Consider the following 16,367-nt stretch of genomic DNA (forward strand, 5'->3'; position numbering starts at 1 on the left):
ACTCCACATACATTCTCTATCCCCTTATATGCAACTTTTAACACTTCACATAGTAAATTAATAATTCTGTTGATTTATTCTATTTCCTGCTGTTGATCAGCCATCATCAACTCAGTAACTCTGATCTGGTAAACATTTTCAATTATATGTTAATTATGCACAATAATGTATTTCAGTATGACATTTTCATTTATGTGTAAAATGCTTTTGGAGCATATTAATCCCCTGTCACCTTTTTTTTGTTGTTGTTGTTCTATTCTCACTTCTGTTGATCCCCTTCCTTTTCCCAACTAGATTTGGGTTTCATTCCCAGCACACACATCAAGTTACAACTGTACTTAATTCCAACTCTAGGGAATCTACCATCCTCTTCTGGCCTCTATGGTCACCTACACTCCAGGACACACATCTACACAGCCACACATACATACACATACAATTAAAATTAAGCTAAAATGGAAAGACAGAAAGAGAGAAAGACAAAGAAGGAAAGGAAGGAAAGAAAGAAGGAAGATAGGAAGGAAGGAAGGAAGGGAGGGAGGGAGGGAGGGAGGGGAGGGAGGAGGAGGGAGGGAGGGAGGGAAAGAAAGAACAAAAGAAAGAAGAGTAGAGGCAAAAGAATTTTTGGTGCCCAAATTCTAAAGTGGTTATGATCTTGCCCTTTAAAGAAAACAATTCTATCCCTGATATAAATCATAGCATTTGATCCATTATTTTAAAAAATGAACAAACCATTAGGATTTTAAGGCTGTCTATCTGCCTTCCTTTTTGTCTGAGTTCATGGGGCTGGTTAATGAATAAATTATAGGTCAGAGTTTTATTTTCACATTTTAATCTGACAGGACTGGAAATCACTTTGTAAGAATTCCTTTACTAAATGCAAAAGAGATCAAAGGAAAATGTGGAGGAGAGGAAGAATGAATGATGATTGAGGACAGTAAATAAAATAGAATGTTCTATGTCTGATTAGATGATTAACAGACACTGTTTAGATGATGAAGAAAGTAGAACCAGAACCTAAAATATCAAGTTGGGTGATGGGGAGAGGGACCTTTTGGTAATGTGCTTCCAGAAAAGTCTGAGTACTGGAGTTGTGATTGTCAGCACCCACATAAAATCAGGCACAATGGTGTTCACTTATAATCTCAGGTTGGGAAGGTGGAGATGGGAGGCTCACTGGCCAGCTAGTCTAACTACATCAGTCATTTCCATGTTCAGAGAGAGACCCTGTCTCAACAAAAGAAGATGGAAAAGTAATTCACGAAGACACCTGACTTCACCCTCTGACCTTTAAGTGCATGTGCACACATGTGTGCCTAAGTTCTCACACAGACATACATGTGAGTCGTACACATACGACTTTAAATTTTCATTTCCACAAACTCAAATGAGTTTTCTCCTTAAGTCAACCATACATCTTTTCACAACCTGTAACATATTCAGAAGGCTGGAGTCACCAACAAGCAAATGCAAAGGCAGGAATAAATCAATAAACAATGCCTTCTAGAAACTGTCACATTATCCCCTCGCATGCTCTCCTTCTTATGGTCCCTCACTGTCTCTTTACCCATCTTGCTGGTGTAATCTTTGATAACAGAAACTTGCAGCCACACAATATTTTCACTGAAGTGCATCAGCCTTGCACTGCCAGCAAATGGAACGTAAATTATTTTGCCATTTCTGAATTTTAGAAAAATTAGATTCTGATTGGTCTGGATCATTTTTGCTTGCATCTCTGCTGTTAATCATAAATAATGCATGTAAGATAAAGTCATAGAAATTAAAATAAAGCCCGGCTTCCCACCCATAAAATTGTCTCATATCTAGCAATTTTTGGTTTAGGAAAAAATGTTTTTTAAAAAAATCAAATTGTGTCTGAAGCAGAGCACTCACAGAGTAGGCTTTTTTCATTACAACAGCACTGAGTTTTTATATGTTGATTGGGGTTCTGTTCTCCACCTGCTCATGAAAGTAAATATATTGCAAATTACCTATGTTAGACTCTGTATTATCCCCTGGTTGCTAAGTCCTAGAAATAAACAGAGCTATCTGCACATGTGGAAATCATAGGTACTGTATAAATGGATGTGTATTGAGTAGGCATATTCCACCAAGGTTTGAGTATTTGTTGGAGTGCATTAGAGCTCATCTTTTCATTTGTTGTGATTCTGAATCTCTGAAGTGTCTGTAGCTGTCATAGACACTTCCTTCCCTTAGACAAATAAAAAGATAATAACACCATTTCCTTATTTAATGGCATATGTCATTAGAAAAACAGCCTTGAACTCAGAGTCAGGAGGCCAGTGTTCTTGATCTTCCCCTACCTCTAACAGATATCTGGTCATTGACCATCCCTGACCTTTCTAACTGTAATTCGTTCATCTGATAAATGAATTAGATAACCCTAGAAGAATTAGATAACCTGCATTAGATAACCCTAGAAGACCTTTTGTGACAACATCCTACAACTATACAAAAAAAAAATGTAAACCCATTAATAACTAACCAGAAACTGACATTTCCCAAACTTTATGTCATCTCAAGGAACAGAGTTGCCAAGATAATCGCCTTTCTGTCCTCTGAAGAAAGCACAGCTAAATGGTTCTAATCTGAGGTTTTATGAAGGTGTTTTCACATAGTGATTCAAAAACTATTCACATTCTCTGCAAAATAAGTGGGAAAATGCAATAAATGTTTTCAGAACATTCAGGAAAAGGGGAGAAGTTGAACAGCAAACAGAACAATAGTTCATATTTGTGTGTAGGATACCCTATTAAGTCACCATTACAGGAAGTTGGGCTGACAACAGATCAAAGGAATTATCTATTCCCTTCCCAACAAATTTTCATGTATGTATTTATATTCATTCAGTAATTTAAAGGGATATGTATTAGTCAAGCTTCTCTAGAAAAACAGACCCAATAGAATGTATATGTTTTACAACTGGGGATTTATTAGATTGGCTTACACAATAGGGCTGAGGCATCTAGCAACAGACACCTGTTCTGGAGAAGCTGAGAACACACTATATGCCCCATCTATGAAGCTGACTCTCTCAGTTTTCCAACTAGCACTGAAGGCCTAGAAGATTTGAGGACAGTTGCTGTAGTCAAAGTTGAAAAGGCAAGAATCTGGGTTCTGCTGTCAAAGGATGGCAACAGGGAGAACAGCAGCACTAAGAGTAGCAAGGGAATAGATGCACTCCTGAGCAGAAAGAGAAGACAATCGGTACGCATGGCTTTTTTCCTAGACTGATTCAGATCTGGGCTGCCAGTACTGATTGTTCATTCTGGGAAAGGTCTTCTCCTCTACCTGGAAATTCCTAGAAACCTGTCTCTTGGCTGATTTCAGATCCAAGTAATTTTGACTAACCCTCACACAGTGCTGGAAAGATGGCTCAGCAGGTAAGAGCACTTGCTACTCTTCCAGATAACCCGAGTTTAGCTCCCAACATCCACACCAGGCAGCTGAAATTACAACTGCCTGTAACCCAAGTCCCAAGGAATCTGAAGCCTTCTTCTCGCCAGTTTGGGCACCTATGTGGCATATACACACAGAGATAGATAAGTAAAATTAAAATAAATAGTTTTTAAGTAACCATCACAGCATATCATGTGCCAAGTACTCTTCTGGACACTGGAGACAAATAACCCAAGCAAGGATTCAGTGTGGATAGCATTTGCATGTTAATATGGGGCTGATTATGGCAGTGCCACATATGAGCAAAAAGTAATTTGGATTCAGAAAGTGAACATCACATGAAGGATGCAACCAAACACTGACTATGCTGATAGCATGGTGGGGCTGTCAACGCACTAGTTAGGGAAGGAGGTAATCACTGAAGGCCAAGAAGGGCTCACTCCATGCAAATGTGCCAACAAGGCCAGGTCCTGAGGCTGGAGAGTGACTGAATTTCCAATGGAAAGCAGAGAGACCATGGTGGTGAGGGTAGACTGGTGTCCAAGGTGAGGTCAGAGAAAAAGCCAGAACCTGATCACATAGGAACTTTCAGGTAATAGTCAAATATCTAGTATTTTCTTAATCTCTGAAGTTACTATAATCTACCAGGCATTCTATTATCTATTATTCTAACATGCAGCTTATACCCTTGTGGCTTCTGGAAAAGAAACTAATATTTACCTAACGGACTCCATGTCAACAAAGCACAGAGATGTTTGCACATTCATGTTTATTTCAACTTGTACCCTTGTGGCTTCTGCAAAAGTAAATAAGATATACCCAAAGGATTCCATGTCAACACATCACAGAGATATTTTCACATTCGTGTTTATTTTAGTACTGCTCAGAATAGCTAAATTATAGGACCAACCTAGGTGCCCAACAACAAATGCATGCATAGATAAAGAATGTCTCATTGTAATGGGACTGGCCCAGATAAATAAGGTTGGTGACCCTGACCTTAGTGCCAAAGAAGGGCTAGAAGTAGAGGTTTGGGGGAGAAAAAAAGGAAAAGGTTAATGATATGGGGAGTTATCAGAGATCTGGCTAAAACTAAAAACAAAAGGGGGAGGAAAGGATTACAGAACAGTAACATCCAGAAGAAAGTCAGAGAGCAGGTGAATAGCCCAGAGCTTGAGTACAGATTAAACTGAATGGATAAATAAAGTAATCACAGGGTTATCCAGTAATGGTTAGTTTTAATTATAATCTTCACACACCAGGTAAGAGAGTATCAGTGAGGTATTGTTAAGACATGTTGATACACAGGTGAACTCAGAGGACCATGCCACAGCAGAGGTCATACAGATAAGGGTGACCTGTGTTACCTTCAGGGGCCAGGGTGTCATCTGGGCCCAGGCTGCTGCTGAGGGCCATGTCAGGGTCCATGGCCCCACTGCAGCCAGGGTCTGTACTGATATCTGATGTTCCTGTTACCATGGAAGATCATGCAGACACCCAAGGTCAAGGACCAAGTTGATATTTAAGGACTGCTGGAGGAAGTGGTGACATCCTGACCCAACTGCTTTCCAGGACCATGTTAGGGTTCATGGACCTTATGGGGATGGGGTCTGAGCTGAATTCCAGGTCCTGCATTGCCTTGCCATCAGTGGTCACATAGAGGCTCAAGGTGGTGTCTGGAGGCCACACGGCTGCCAGACTCATTACCAACTGAGCGGATAGTCCTTTCCCCCAGAGTCAGGGTGTTGTCTGGTCCTAAGCTTCTGCCAAGGACCATGTCTGGGTCCATGGTCCAGCTGCAGCTGGGGTCTGTGTTGATGCCTTATAGCCAGTGTCACTCAGGAAGACTTGGGAACCATTCGAGATTAAATCAGAGGGCTCTTCTGAGCCAGTTCCACCCTTCACTGGCCTGGGAAAGCAGGCCTTCCCTCTAAATTCCCACTATAGCTAGAGAACTGGCCCCTGCACTCTGGAGAGAGCGCCCCCATCCCTCACCACAGGCAAGAATGAACCTACCCTGAGGGCATATATGTAGAGAAACAGACTCCACCCCTGTAACAGAGGTGGGTGGCTCTGGTGGCTTGATGTGATCTGCCTGACTAATACCCAAGCCCACAACGGAACCCTGGGCTTACCCACCCCAGCATCTACCCCATCTGGGTCTTGCGGCTCATGAATGGACTGGCCCTATGGAACAATACCTGCAAGATCTCCAGGACTCTGGGTGGCCACAGGATAGTCCAGAGGAGCTCTGATAAGGATACATTGAGGATGGCTTACCTTAAACCAGAGACCTTGAACCAGACCAGTGACTCATTGCAATGAACATTTGCCAGTCAAGCTGATGGAGGTATACTATATGATACACCGAAACCTCCAGTGCCACCAGCAAGAATGAAAATATGATGGAGAGGCAGGAGAGAAGGGAAAGCAGAGAATTTTCTGTTTCTGGTTTTATAATTATTTGTTTTTAGTTTATTTTAGGTTTTTTGTTCTTGCTTTTGTTTGTTTGCTTGCTTGCTTAGTTTGCTTTGTTTTCTTTTGTGGGGAGGCACAGAAAGGATGGAGGTATATGGGGGTACCAGGAGGTAAACAGAATTGGAATGTATGATGTGAAACCCCCATATATTCAATAAAGAAGTTACAAAAATTGTTGACACAACTGGCTGCTTTGCCCAGCCTTAATACACTGGGAGGGACTTAGTCTTACTATAACTTGATATGCCATGTTTTATTGATTCTCATGGGAGACCTGCCCTTTCCTAAAAGAGATGGAAGGGGAGAAGATTCAGGGGTAGAAGGGAGGAAAAATGGAGGAGAGACTAGGAGGAGAGGATGGGGAGAGGCTGCAGCTGGGATATAAAATAGGGTGTTGTAGGGGAAGCTGTAGCCACGCCTACTTAGGGGCTGGCTACAGGTATGCCTGCCCACGCCCTCACAAGCTTTCGAGGGCGTGGTCAGGGGACATAGGGTGATTACGTATGCTCTTTTGCTTTCACTTTGCTTCTTGGTGTACAGTCTGCTGCCACGCCAGCTGGCTAGGTCGCTCTGTAAGTAAGGCTTTTCCCTATTAAATACCCTTATATCTCTACCTGACTCTGTATTGGTAATTTTGTATCTTCTTATATTTTACCTTTATGATTGTTAATTATGGATACTTTAAACTGTTAAGTTTTAATCCTCTTTTAGACTAAAAAGGGAATTGTAGGGGAAGCTGTAGCCACGCCTACTTAGGGGCTGGCTACAGGGGTGCCTGACCACGCCCTCACAAGCTTTCGAGGGCATGGTCAGGGGACATAGGGTGACTGCATATGCTCTTTCGCTTTCACTTTGCTTCTTGGTGTACAGAATGCTGCCACTCCGGCTGGCTACGCCACGCCGGCTGGCTACGTCGCTCTGTAAGTAAGGCTTTTCCCTATTAAATACCCTTATATCTCTACCTGACTCTGTATTGGTAATTTCCCACTTTAGGGTGTAGCTTAATTAATGTGGGAATACACAACAACCCACAGTGGGTGGTACCATTCCTTAGGCACTCTAGCTGAGAACTCTAGCTGAGCATGTGCTTGCAATCATGAATTCATTGTTCTCTTTTTGACTGCAGATAGGATGTGACTAACCGCTTCAAATTTCTGCCTGACTTCCCAGCAATGATGGGCTGTAACTGGGATTGTGAGCTACATAAGCCCTTCCTTTTTTACAGTTGCTTGTGTTGGGATATTCTATTGCAGTAGCTAGAAATAAAACTAAAACATCCACTCTAAAAACAACATGAATTTGGTGAAGCAGCAAGGGCTCCTGAGTTCAGGAACAATCAGTCTGGATAAATCAAGGTTGGTCGGGATTGACAGAGTGCTCTCCCATGTTAGTGGTCTTTACTACCCTAAGAACAGAAGCAAAAACTGAGCAATACAAGGTAAGATCAGAATAGATATTGTTCCTCAGCAAAGAAGCATTCCCTGAGGATCATGCCCAATACTCCAAAGGATGGTCGCCCATAGTTCTCTGTAGAGTCTGTCAGTTTCACTATCCAGCATCATTATTTGGAATCCCCACAGCCTGAAATGTCTGTTGACATCAGTGTTCTCTTCAAGGGCCAGTCATTAGATGATAATATCAGGATACTACTATTGCTAAATCTATATTTAGTTTTCTTTTCATTTACCTTTGACATGGTCTTAAGGCATCCTTTGGCCAGGACCTGAATTTCCCCTTCAGTCTCTTCAGGAGCTCTACTTAGTTGTCTTCTGATAGTTTGTGCTGGCAAAATACTGTCCTGTGTGTTTTGAGCCCAGGACCACAAGTCCAGCCATTCATGAATGAACTCCATGTAACTCATAAATCTCAGTAAAATTATTGTAAATTACACATAAGTCTATATGTACATTCCATTCGCTGCTTAGAGAGGTCTATGACTCCAAGAAAAGTTAGGAAATGGGAATGGCAGATGGCTCATATAAGAGTCCTGGCTATACAGCATGAGGACAGAAATTTGGATCGCCAATAGCCACATGAAAAGTTAGATACGTCCACACATTGGTGTTGTTACAGCTGTGAATAGGTGGATAACTAGGACTTGCTGGCCACCCAGGGTAGCTGAAAAACACCAAGCTCCAGATTCAGCGAGAGATTCTATCTCAAGGGAATAAGAAAGAGGGTCATAGAGTAGGACAACAAACACCCTTCTCTTGCCTCTGCTGCAAGTGAGCACAACACACACACACACACACACACACACACACACACACACACACACACACACACGGGGGAGGGGGCATTGGGGAAATGTACACCTGAAATTAAAATTGTTACATAATCCCCCAGCTTCTCATGTGCCATTCTGTAACCATTGTTAGGAGCATGTTGTAATGTAACTCTTTGAGGCCTAGCTGATAACATGTACTTAATAAAGATGTTCAAGTCAAAATCAAGTCATCTTTTCACATTGTGCCATGGTGTGCATGAGTCTCTAATCACAGCACACTTCAACTTGTCCTAGAGAAAGGTCAGTAATTAGATATCAGCCCATCATGATCGATTGACAACTCCTGGGGAGCAGACACCACACATGATGGGTCTCTGTGTAGACTAGCTGCAGCAATGTGATATAAACAGCAAATATGATATAATCAGCAAGAGGTTTGTGTTTTGAACTGACAGGAAGGCTGTCCATTTTTATCAGACTGAATAAATTCTGGAAGGGTCCCAGTGAAATCTATGTGCTTCTGATTTCTTCCTGCCTTTTACCTCATTCTACCCAAATTCCACCCTATTAACTGCCCTAGTTTCTGTTCAGTTGCTGTGGCAAATACCCTGGCTAAAGCAACTTGAGGGGAAAAGGGTTTATTTGGCTTGCACTTCAGCATCACAGCTGTCACAGGGAAAGGCTAGGCTGGAACCTGAAGACTGGTTTGCTTCCCATTCCACACTCCACAAACCATCACCTCCAACCAGCGAACTCACTCACAACCAAAAAGTACAACAGAAATCACAGAGAAATGCTGCTTACTGGTTCAATCAGGCTAATGCTTAACCTGCCCAGGGATGTGCCACTCAGTGTCCCAGGCTTTCATCTGTCAATTAATAATCAAGATAATTCCACATAGAATAATCTAATCTAGGCTACCCGTCAATTAAGAGTTACATCTCAAGTGCCTCTAGGCTGTGTCAAGTAGTTCATTAAAGCTAATGGCAACAACATTACCATGTCTGTGCAGCCCTGCCCCATATCCCCTAATGTCCCTCTGGTAACAGACTTGGCATTGCTTGTATCCTGAAGCCAAGACCTCTACCCAACTGTTGCCTGTGATTCAGGCTGAACTTCAAGTCACCCTCTCAACATGATTGAACAAGGATATAGTAACAGGTGAGGATTGTTTCTGTTTTAATCTTTAGTGTGTGTGTGTGTGTGTGTGTGTGTGTGTGTGTGTGTGTGAGAGAGAGAGAGAGAGAGAGAGAGAGAGAGAGAGAGAGAGAGAGAGTGGGAGAGAGAGAAAGAGAGAGAGAGAATTTATGCAGGTTCTCTCAGATGCCAAAAGAAATCTCCTGGAGCTGGATTACCCAGACTGGGTCCCAGGAATCAAACTCAGGTCCTCCGGAAAAACAGCAAGTACTTTTAACCAATGAACCATCTATACAGTACAGAAAGGTTTGTTTTATACCACAGCCTGAAATGAATCCTGGGGACCTGACACCTTCATACACATAAACTTACACAACAACAACAACATTTTGTTCACATTTTCATAATTTTTACAGGCAAAGCAAAATGTGATAACCATACATATTTTTCTTCTTTCTTTCTAGCTTTGCTGGTTTTGTATTGCTGCCATCCGTGGGCCATCTTTTTCTAAAACAGAAGAATTGCACATTCAGATGAGAGATGTTCCCTCTGTGTATGGAATAGTTAAAAAGCAATCATATAATGAAATGCATTGTGGGCATAATGTGCCTGTGTTTTCTTATGATGGTGTATTTTCCTGTGATGTCCCTGTGTTGATGTGCCACTTATATACATTAAAAATGATATAAGTGACCATTCAGAGTGATCATCTTTCTCTCATAATGATACTGAGAAGTGCCTTTCTGTTGAAAAGGGTGCTATCATCTCTATGCTGAATTTTTAAGTGGATCTTTTATTTCAGTGTGTAATGAAGGGGAGTTGATGGAGCGCTTTCTTCACAGTCTTCTCTCTCTCTTGTGAGTTCTCCTTTGTTTTGATAACTTAGGGACTCCCAAGTACTCAAAGATCATCTCCACAGCGAGAGGGATCTGATTAGCCAATGCAATTTTTAACAAAGACTTCCACAAACCACAGACTCACTTCAGACACACTTGAGAGAAAGAGCCTTGATTTTGTACTACAGAGATAAGTGGTGGAGAGATGAGAATAGGAGAATCACCCAGAATATTGTGGCCATCTAGCCAGAAGTATGCAGTGCAGGGGTTCTAGGTTAAGGAAAAAAAAAAAAAATATATATATATATATATATATATATATATATATGTGTGTGTGTGTGTGTGTGTGTGTGTGTGTGTGTGTGTGTGTGTGTGTGTTTATTCACAGACACACTCAAATGCATATGAAAACACACACACACACACACACACACACACACACACACTCAGTGTCAATAGAGTTCTTAATTGGTCTAAGTAATAAAAACCAGGAAAATGCTGAGAGATCAGAGAGAAGAAGGAAGCCACAGCACACCTTATCTCCTAAGCGTCTCAGCAGACAAGAGAGCAAGTTCTTGTTTCTCCCTGCTTATGTCCTGTTTCTGGCCAACTACCTCATTTCCTGTCTGTCTGTACAGACTTCCAGACCTCTATGGTTAGCAAGTGGCAAGGTCCATTCTCTGACCTTCAGACAGGCTTTATTTGTACAAGCAAGATATCACTACAACTCAGAATCTCACTTAGGCCTTACCTCCTCTGAGGAGTGGATGGGAGTGGGAAGAGAGAAGGTGGGGGTAGGAGAATGGGAGGGAGAAGGAACTATGGTTAGTATGTAAAATGAAAAAAAATTAAATAAAAAGACAGTTAAAAAATTCACATACACAATGGCCCACCCTCCCACACTGTCACACAAAATTCCACACTCACTTCTTTTCGTTGTTGTCTGTTCCTCTGATATTATATTATGTCCATCACATCTGATCACAAAGCCTGGCTGTGGCCATCAGAATGACTTTCATATTGGTCCACAGTCCACATCATCTTTCCAGTTAGAATGAAGTGTGGACATAAAACCCCACTTCAACTCCATAAGATGTCCATGGTCCCATGAGACCTGCTATACTCAGCAGTCACCCCTGGACTTCTGCTCTCCGCCCTTTCCAGGACCTTTCCTCAGAGTTATGGATCTCATGAAACAACATATTATCGAGTACGACAAATTTGGTTGATTCAGTGACATATTGTGAAATGAAGAATGGCAATTTTTCTGATGGAATTGCTTTTACATTCCCATCTTCCATCGTGTAGGCATTTCTTAAGTTTCTGTTCACACATGGCAAATGACCTAACAACACTAATTAAAATTATAAGAGGCATTTTTTGTTTTCTTATGTGTGTTATGTACATTACACACTTAAGCTGAGAACCTACAAAGAGGAAGAAAGAATACTCTCATGTCTGGAATGACTCACTTTGAATCCTTGAATGTTTGAAATGTCTTACAGATATTAAGCAGATTCATCCTTTAGTTAAGAAAAAGGCAAACACTTTAAAAACATGTTTGTTAGGCATCACCTGGAAAAGGTCACTGACCAAGATTATGTTATCCTTCTCTTTTTTTTTTTCTTACTGCACTATGTATTAAGCTGTTCTTGGTTGCACAGTCTTATTTTTATTCTTTTTTTATTAGAAAGAAAATTATTTTACATGTGAATCCCAGGTCCCTCTCCCTCCCCTCCTCTCCTGCCCCCCAACTAATGCCCTACCTATCCCATACTGTTTCTGCTCCCCAGGGAGGGTGAGGCCTTCCAAAGGAGGTCTTCAATGTCTGTCATATTCTTTGGGATAGGGCCTAGGCCAACCTCCATGTGGGATGGGCTCCTAAAGTCCATTCCTATGGTAGCGATAAGTACTGATCTATTACAAAAGGCCCCATAGATTTCAAAGGTCTCCTCACTGACACCCACATTCAGGGGGTCTGGATCAGTCCCATGCTGGTTTCCCAGCTATCAGTCTGGGGACCATGAGTTCTCCCTTGTTCAGGTCAGCTGTTTCTTTGGGTTTCACCAGCCTGGTATAGACCCCTTTGCTCATCAGTCCTGCTTCTCTGCATCTGGATTTCAGTTCAGTTCAAGGTTTAGCTGTGGTTATCTGCTTCTACTTCCACCAGGGGCTGGATGAAGGCTATACAATGACATATGAATTACTCATCAATCTCATTATCAGGAGAGGGCATTTAAGGTAGCCTCTCCTCTGTTGCATAGATTGTTAGTTGGTGTCATCTTTGTAGCTCTCCAGACATTTCCCTAGTGCCTGATTTCTCTTTGAACTTATAATGTCTCCCTCTATTATATTATCTCTTATCTTGCCCTCTTCTATTCTTCCCCGAACTCAACCTCCCTATCCCATCATGTCTTCCCCACCCCTCCTCTTCTCCCTTCTCATTCTCCTAGTTCTCTCTCCCTCCCCCATGCTCCCAATTTGTTCAGGAGATCTTGTTCCTTTCCCCTTCTCCAGGGGATCATGTATGTCTATCTTAGGGTCCTCCTTGTTTACCAGCCTCTCCGGTAGCCTGGGCTGCAGGCTGGCAATCCTTTACTCTATGTCTAAAATCCACATATGTGTGAGTACATACAATGCCTATCTTTTTCTGACTGGGTTACCTCACTCAGAATGGTTTCTTCTAGTTCCATCCATTTGCCTGTGAATTTCAAGATTCCAATATTGCCTTTTTTTTTCTGCTGAGTAGTACTCCATTGTGTAAATGTACCACTTTTTTTCTCAGCATTCTTCAGTTGAGGGGCATCTTGGTTGTTTCCAGGTTCTGGCTATTACAAATAATGCAACTATGAACATAGTTGAACAGATAGATGTTCTTGTTGTAGGAATGTGCTTCTTTTGGGTGTATGCCTAAGAGTGGAATCGCTAGATCTTGTGGTGGACTGATTCCCATTTTCCTGAGTAATCACCATACAGGTTTCCAAAGTGGCTTACCAGTTGGCACTCCCACCAGCAGTGGGAGGAGTGTTCCCCTTTCTCCACAACCTCTCCAGCATAAACTGTCATTGGTGTTTTTTATTTAAGCCATTCTGACAGGTGTAAGATGCTATCTCAGAGTTGTTTTGATTTGCATTTCCCTGATGGCTAAGGATGTTGAATACTACAGTCTTGAATTAGTGATCTTCCTGCTTCAGCCTCCCTAGTAGCTAAGAATATCCATATACTACCACATCATCTACTTTATGTTTCCTATTGTCTCCAAAATAAACTACAACAAATTCAGTGATTTCAAACAACATTAATACATTGTCTTGTTTTTCAAGAGGGGAGACATTATAAATAAGTTTTTAAAAAATCATTTGATTATTTTTACATTTTTCTTCTGAAAAATGTTGAAGGTCACTCATTTACTTATGATATCTGGCTTCCAGAGGCTTCCCCATTCCTTTCTGGTGACTTCCTCCCATGTCCAAGCCCAACAACATAGCATCTTTTTCACAGACCTCTGCCGTGATAATACAGTTTAAACATAACAACAGCCCACACATGACCATGAGTTTGACTATTTGGTATTCAAAAGGTGTCACTGTTGTAAGCAGTTTTGCCACATGTGAGACTGTGGCTCAGCTAACATAAATGGGTCACCTGGGGCAGGCCTTGTATATGACATTGACTTCTGCATCTGATCTGATTCCTCATCTACCAAGATGTAAATAAATCACACTATAAGCTCCCGATGTAAAGGCATAACTGACCTCAGTGTCATGACTTCCCTCCTATCATAGATCTTGTTCCCTAAAACTCTAAGCCAAAATAATTTTCCTATAATTAAGTTAATTCTCTGAGGCATTTTGTCACATCAAATAGAAAAGTGACTAATATTCTACATCCTCACATCTGACTCCTCTTATACTTTTACTTCCTGTCTTCCTCACGTGATGACCCTGATGATTCTGTTAAACCTACTGTGAAAATCCACCATTGTGTCCCAATCTCTAGACTTTTTACTTAATTACATATGAAACATGCATTTTACTCACCTTTGGGTAACTAGGGCAGATCACCCATAAGTTAGAACTCTGCCTACAATTATCAATAACCAATAACTGAATTTTTTTCACTTGTCAATAACTTTTTACTCAAATCCAAAAACAATAGCAAGGGTTGTAACTCTGTTGTCAGGGCCTTTGGTTTAATCTCCAGCATTGCATGAACAGGGCCTAGTGGCAGATACCTACAATTCTAGCAATTGGGAGGTAGAAACAAGAGGTCTAGAAGTTCAAGGTCATCCTTCATTACATAGGGTATTTGAGACCAGTCTAGGCTACATGAGACCTTGTCTAAGAGAACAATTATAGAATTTGGATGGGTGGTAAGAAATGAGATGCTGTCAGGTTATGGTCTCTAGGAAATTTGAGACCAGTCTGGGCTACATGAGAGCTTGCCTTGCCTCAAAGAAACACTTATTAAGTTTAGATGGGTCCAAAGAAATGACACACTGCTGAGTTATGATCCCTACATAAAGCAAATGACAAGGTAGATCAATAAAAGTGAAGCATACTTGAATAGTGAGCCCTTCTGATGGTTCTGGCATGAATGGGTCAGGCTCTTAGTGGTCTCTTGAAGGAATTCAAGGTACCTATAGGGTAAGATTAGGAGACCTCTTGAGCCCAGTTTTATATTTCATGATTCCTGCTCTTGAATAAATTCTTAGCAGTAAATTAAGTTTTTGCCCTCTGTTGAATTTGTTAAGGACTTGTGACAGTGTGTAGAATAGAGCCCAGCACAAGAACATCAAGGATAAGCTAAAAGAGATGTGACCACAGAAGTGGATCTTTTCTGCCTCTGAAAGAGGCATATTGAAAACCATGGGCTATCAATATCTTTCATGTTTTTATTGTTGTTAACAAAAATGGATACCCTTGAAAAATTTGTTGAGGCAGAATGTACAGAGAAGAAAAAAAAAGTAAGCTCAGTTTTACTATTCAAATTATATTTTATATACTAAAGATTTAACTTTTAATAATTTGCATTCATATATGTGTGTATACATGTGTGTATGTGGTATGTGCACATGAGTGCAAGCTTCTGGGGAGTCCAGAAAAGTGTCTTGAATTCCTTAGAACTGTAGTTGTGGTCGTAAGCTGTCAAATACTGGTTCAGAAAACTGAACTAGGATCTTCTAGAAGAGCAACAAGCACTTTAAACCTCTGAGCTATCTCTTCAGCCCCCATCCAAATTCTTGAATATACTCTAACAGGTAATAGAGGCTAATAGCTTTAGCCATGCTTTTCTGAAGGACAGAGACTTTTAAAAGTCACGTTTGGAACACAACATTCTGGTGAAAATTCCTTGACAATCTGTCTTTGTGTTGAGGTTCACTTCATCCAAGAACTTACTGTTATGGGTCTCTTACTCTTACTCCAAATGTTTCAGCAGTGATTCATCTTTTAAGTGTTTTATTTTTATTTATGTGTATGTGTTACAGATGTGGGTATGTACTTAGGTCTGCAAGAATCCTGAGGGGCCAGAAAAGGACATTAAATCCCCTGGATCTGGGGTTATAGGCCACTGTGAACTGCCCATGGGTGATGAGAACTGAATTCTGGTCCCCTGGAAAAGCAGTATGCACTTCTAAGCACTGAGCTCTCTCTGTTTTAAAGGATGTCTTTGGGCTATAGTTTACCTTTGTACTAGTCTCTTAGGATCTTTCTGGACCAATTGAAATGGTTCATATCACAAGAGAGAAATGAAAATTTTCATCTCAAAAGGAAATCCAGATAGTCTTTTGAAAGCAGGATACCAAGAAAGCATATCTGGCAGTAAGTGTAGATGAGCATCAGACCCCCTAGGTCTGCCTAGCTGCCCTTGCTGTAAGCTATGTGAGCCCAGTAGAGGTATTGCATGGCTCATGGCTCATGGCTCACTCAATTGAGAAAATAGTTTCACCTAGAAGGAACAAAACACAGTGAATTTTGTGCTGTGCTCTTTTCAGCATTGTCTTATTTTATTCTCTTTAGTGCTAAGACAATACTTACAGAGAAAGTTCCCTACAGGACTGTAAATTAGGGGGCATACTCCCTGTGTCTGAGTTTCTTGTGCTTTAGTCACGTGAAGAGGCAATTACTTTTTGTGCACACTTAATCCGACCAGTTAAATAGGGCATATAAAATATTCTTTGCAATTTGTCCTTTACTAACCTCAAGCTTGCGGAAAATTGAGAGTCATCTAGTCATTTGGATTCTTAAAAACAAAGTATGTCCTTCAGT

At 41.2% G+C, this 16,367-nt stretch overlaps 1 long non-coding RNA gene across 2 annotated transcripts; it reads left to right on the plus strand.

Annotated features, from left to right (window-relative positions):
• Positions 1 to 6,421: 6,421 nt before the first annotated feature.
• Positions 6,422 to 9,920, plus strand: LOC107977894. 2 transcript variants are annotated; one of them, XR_003485848.1, is made up of 3 exons: positions 6,422 to 6,470; positions 9,175 to 9,286; positions 9,727 to 9,920. It is a non-coding gene; the product is annotated as an uncharacterized LOC107977894 (long non-coding RNA). The 2 variants fall into 2 exon arrangements; XR_003485847.1 differs by lacking the exon at positions 6,422 to 6,470 and adding an exon at positions 6,711 to 6,818.
• The last annotated feature ends 6,447 nt before the right edge of the window (positions 9,921 to 16,367 follow it).

This window comes from Cricetulus griseus, chromosome 5 (assembly GCF_003668045.3).
Source record: "Cricetulus griseus strain 17A/GY chromosome 5, alternate assembly CriGri-PICRH-1.0, whole genome shotgun sequence".
NCBI lineage: Eukaryota > Metazoa > Chordata > Mammalia > Rodentia > Cricetidae > Cricetulus > Cricetulus griseus.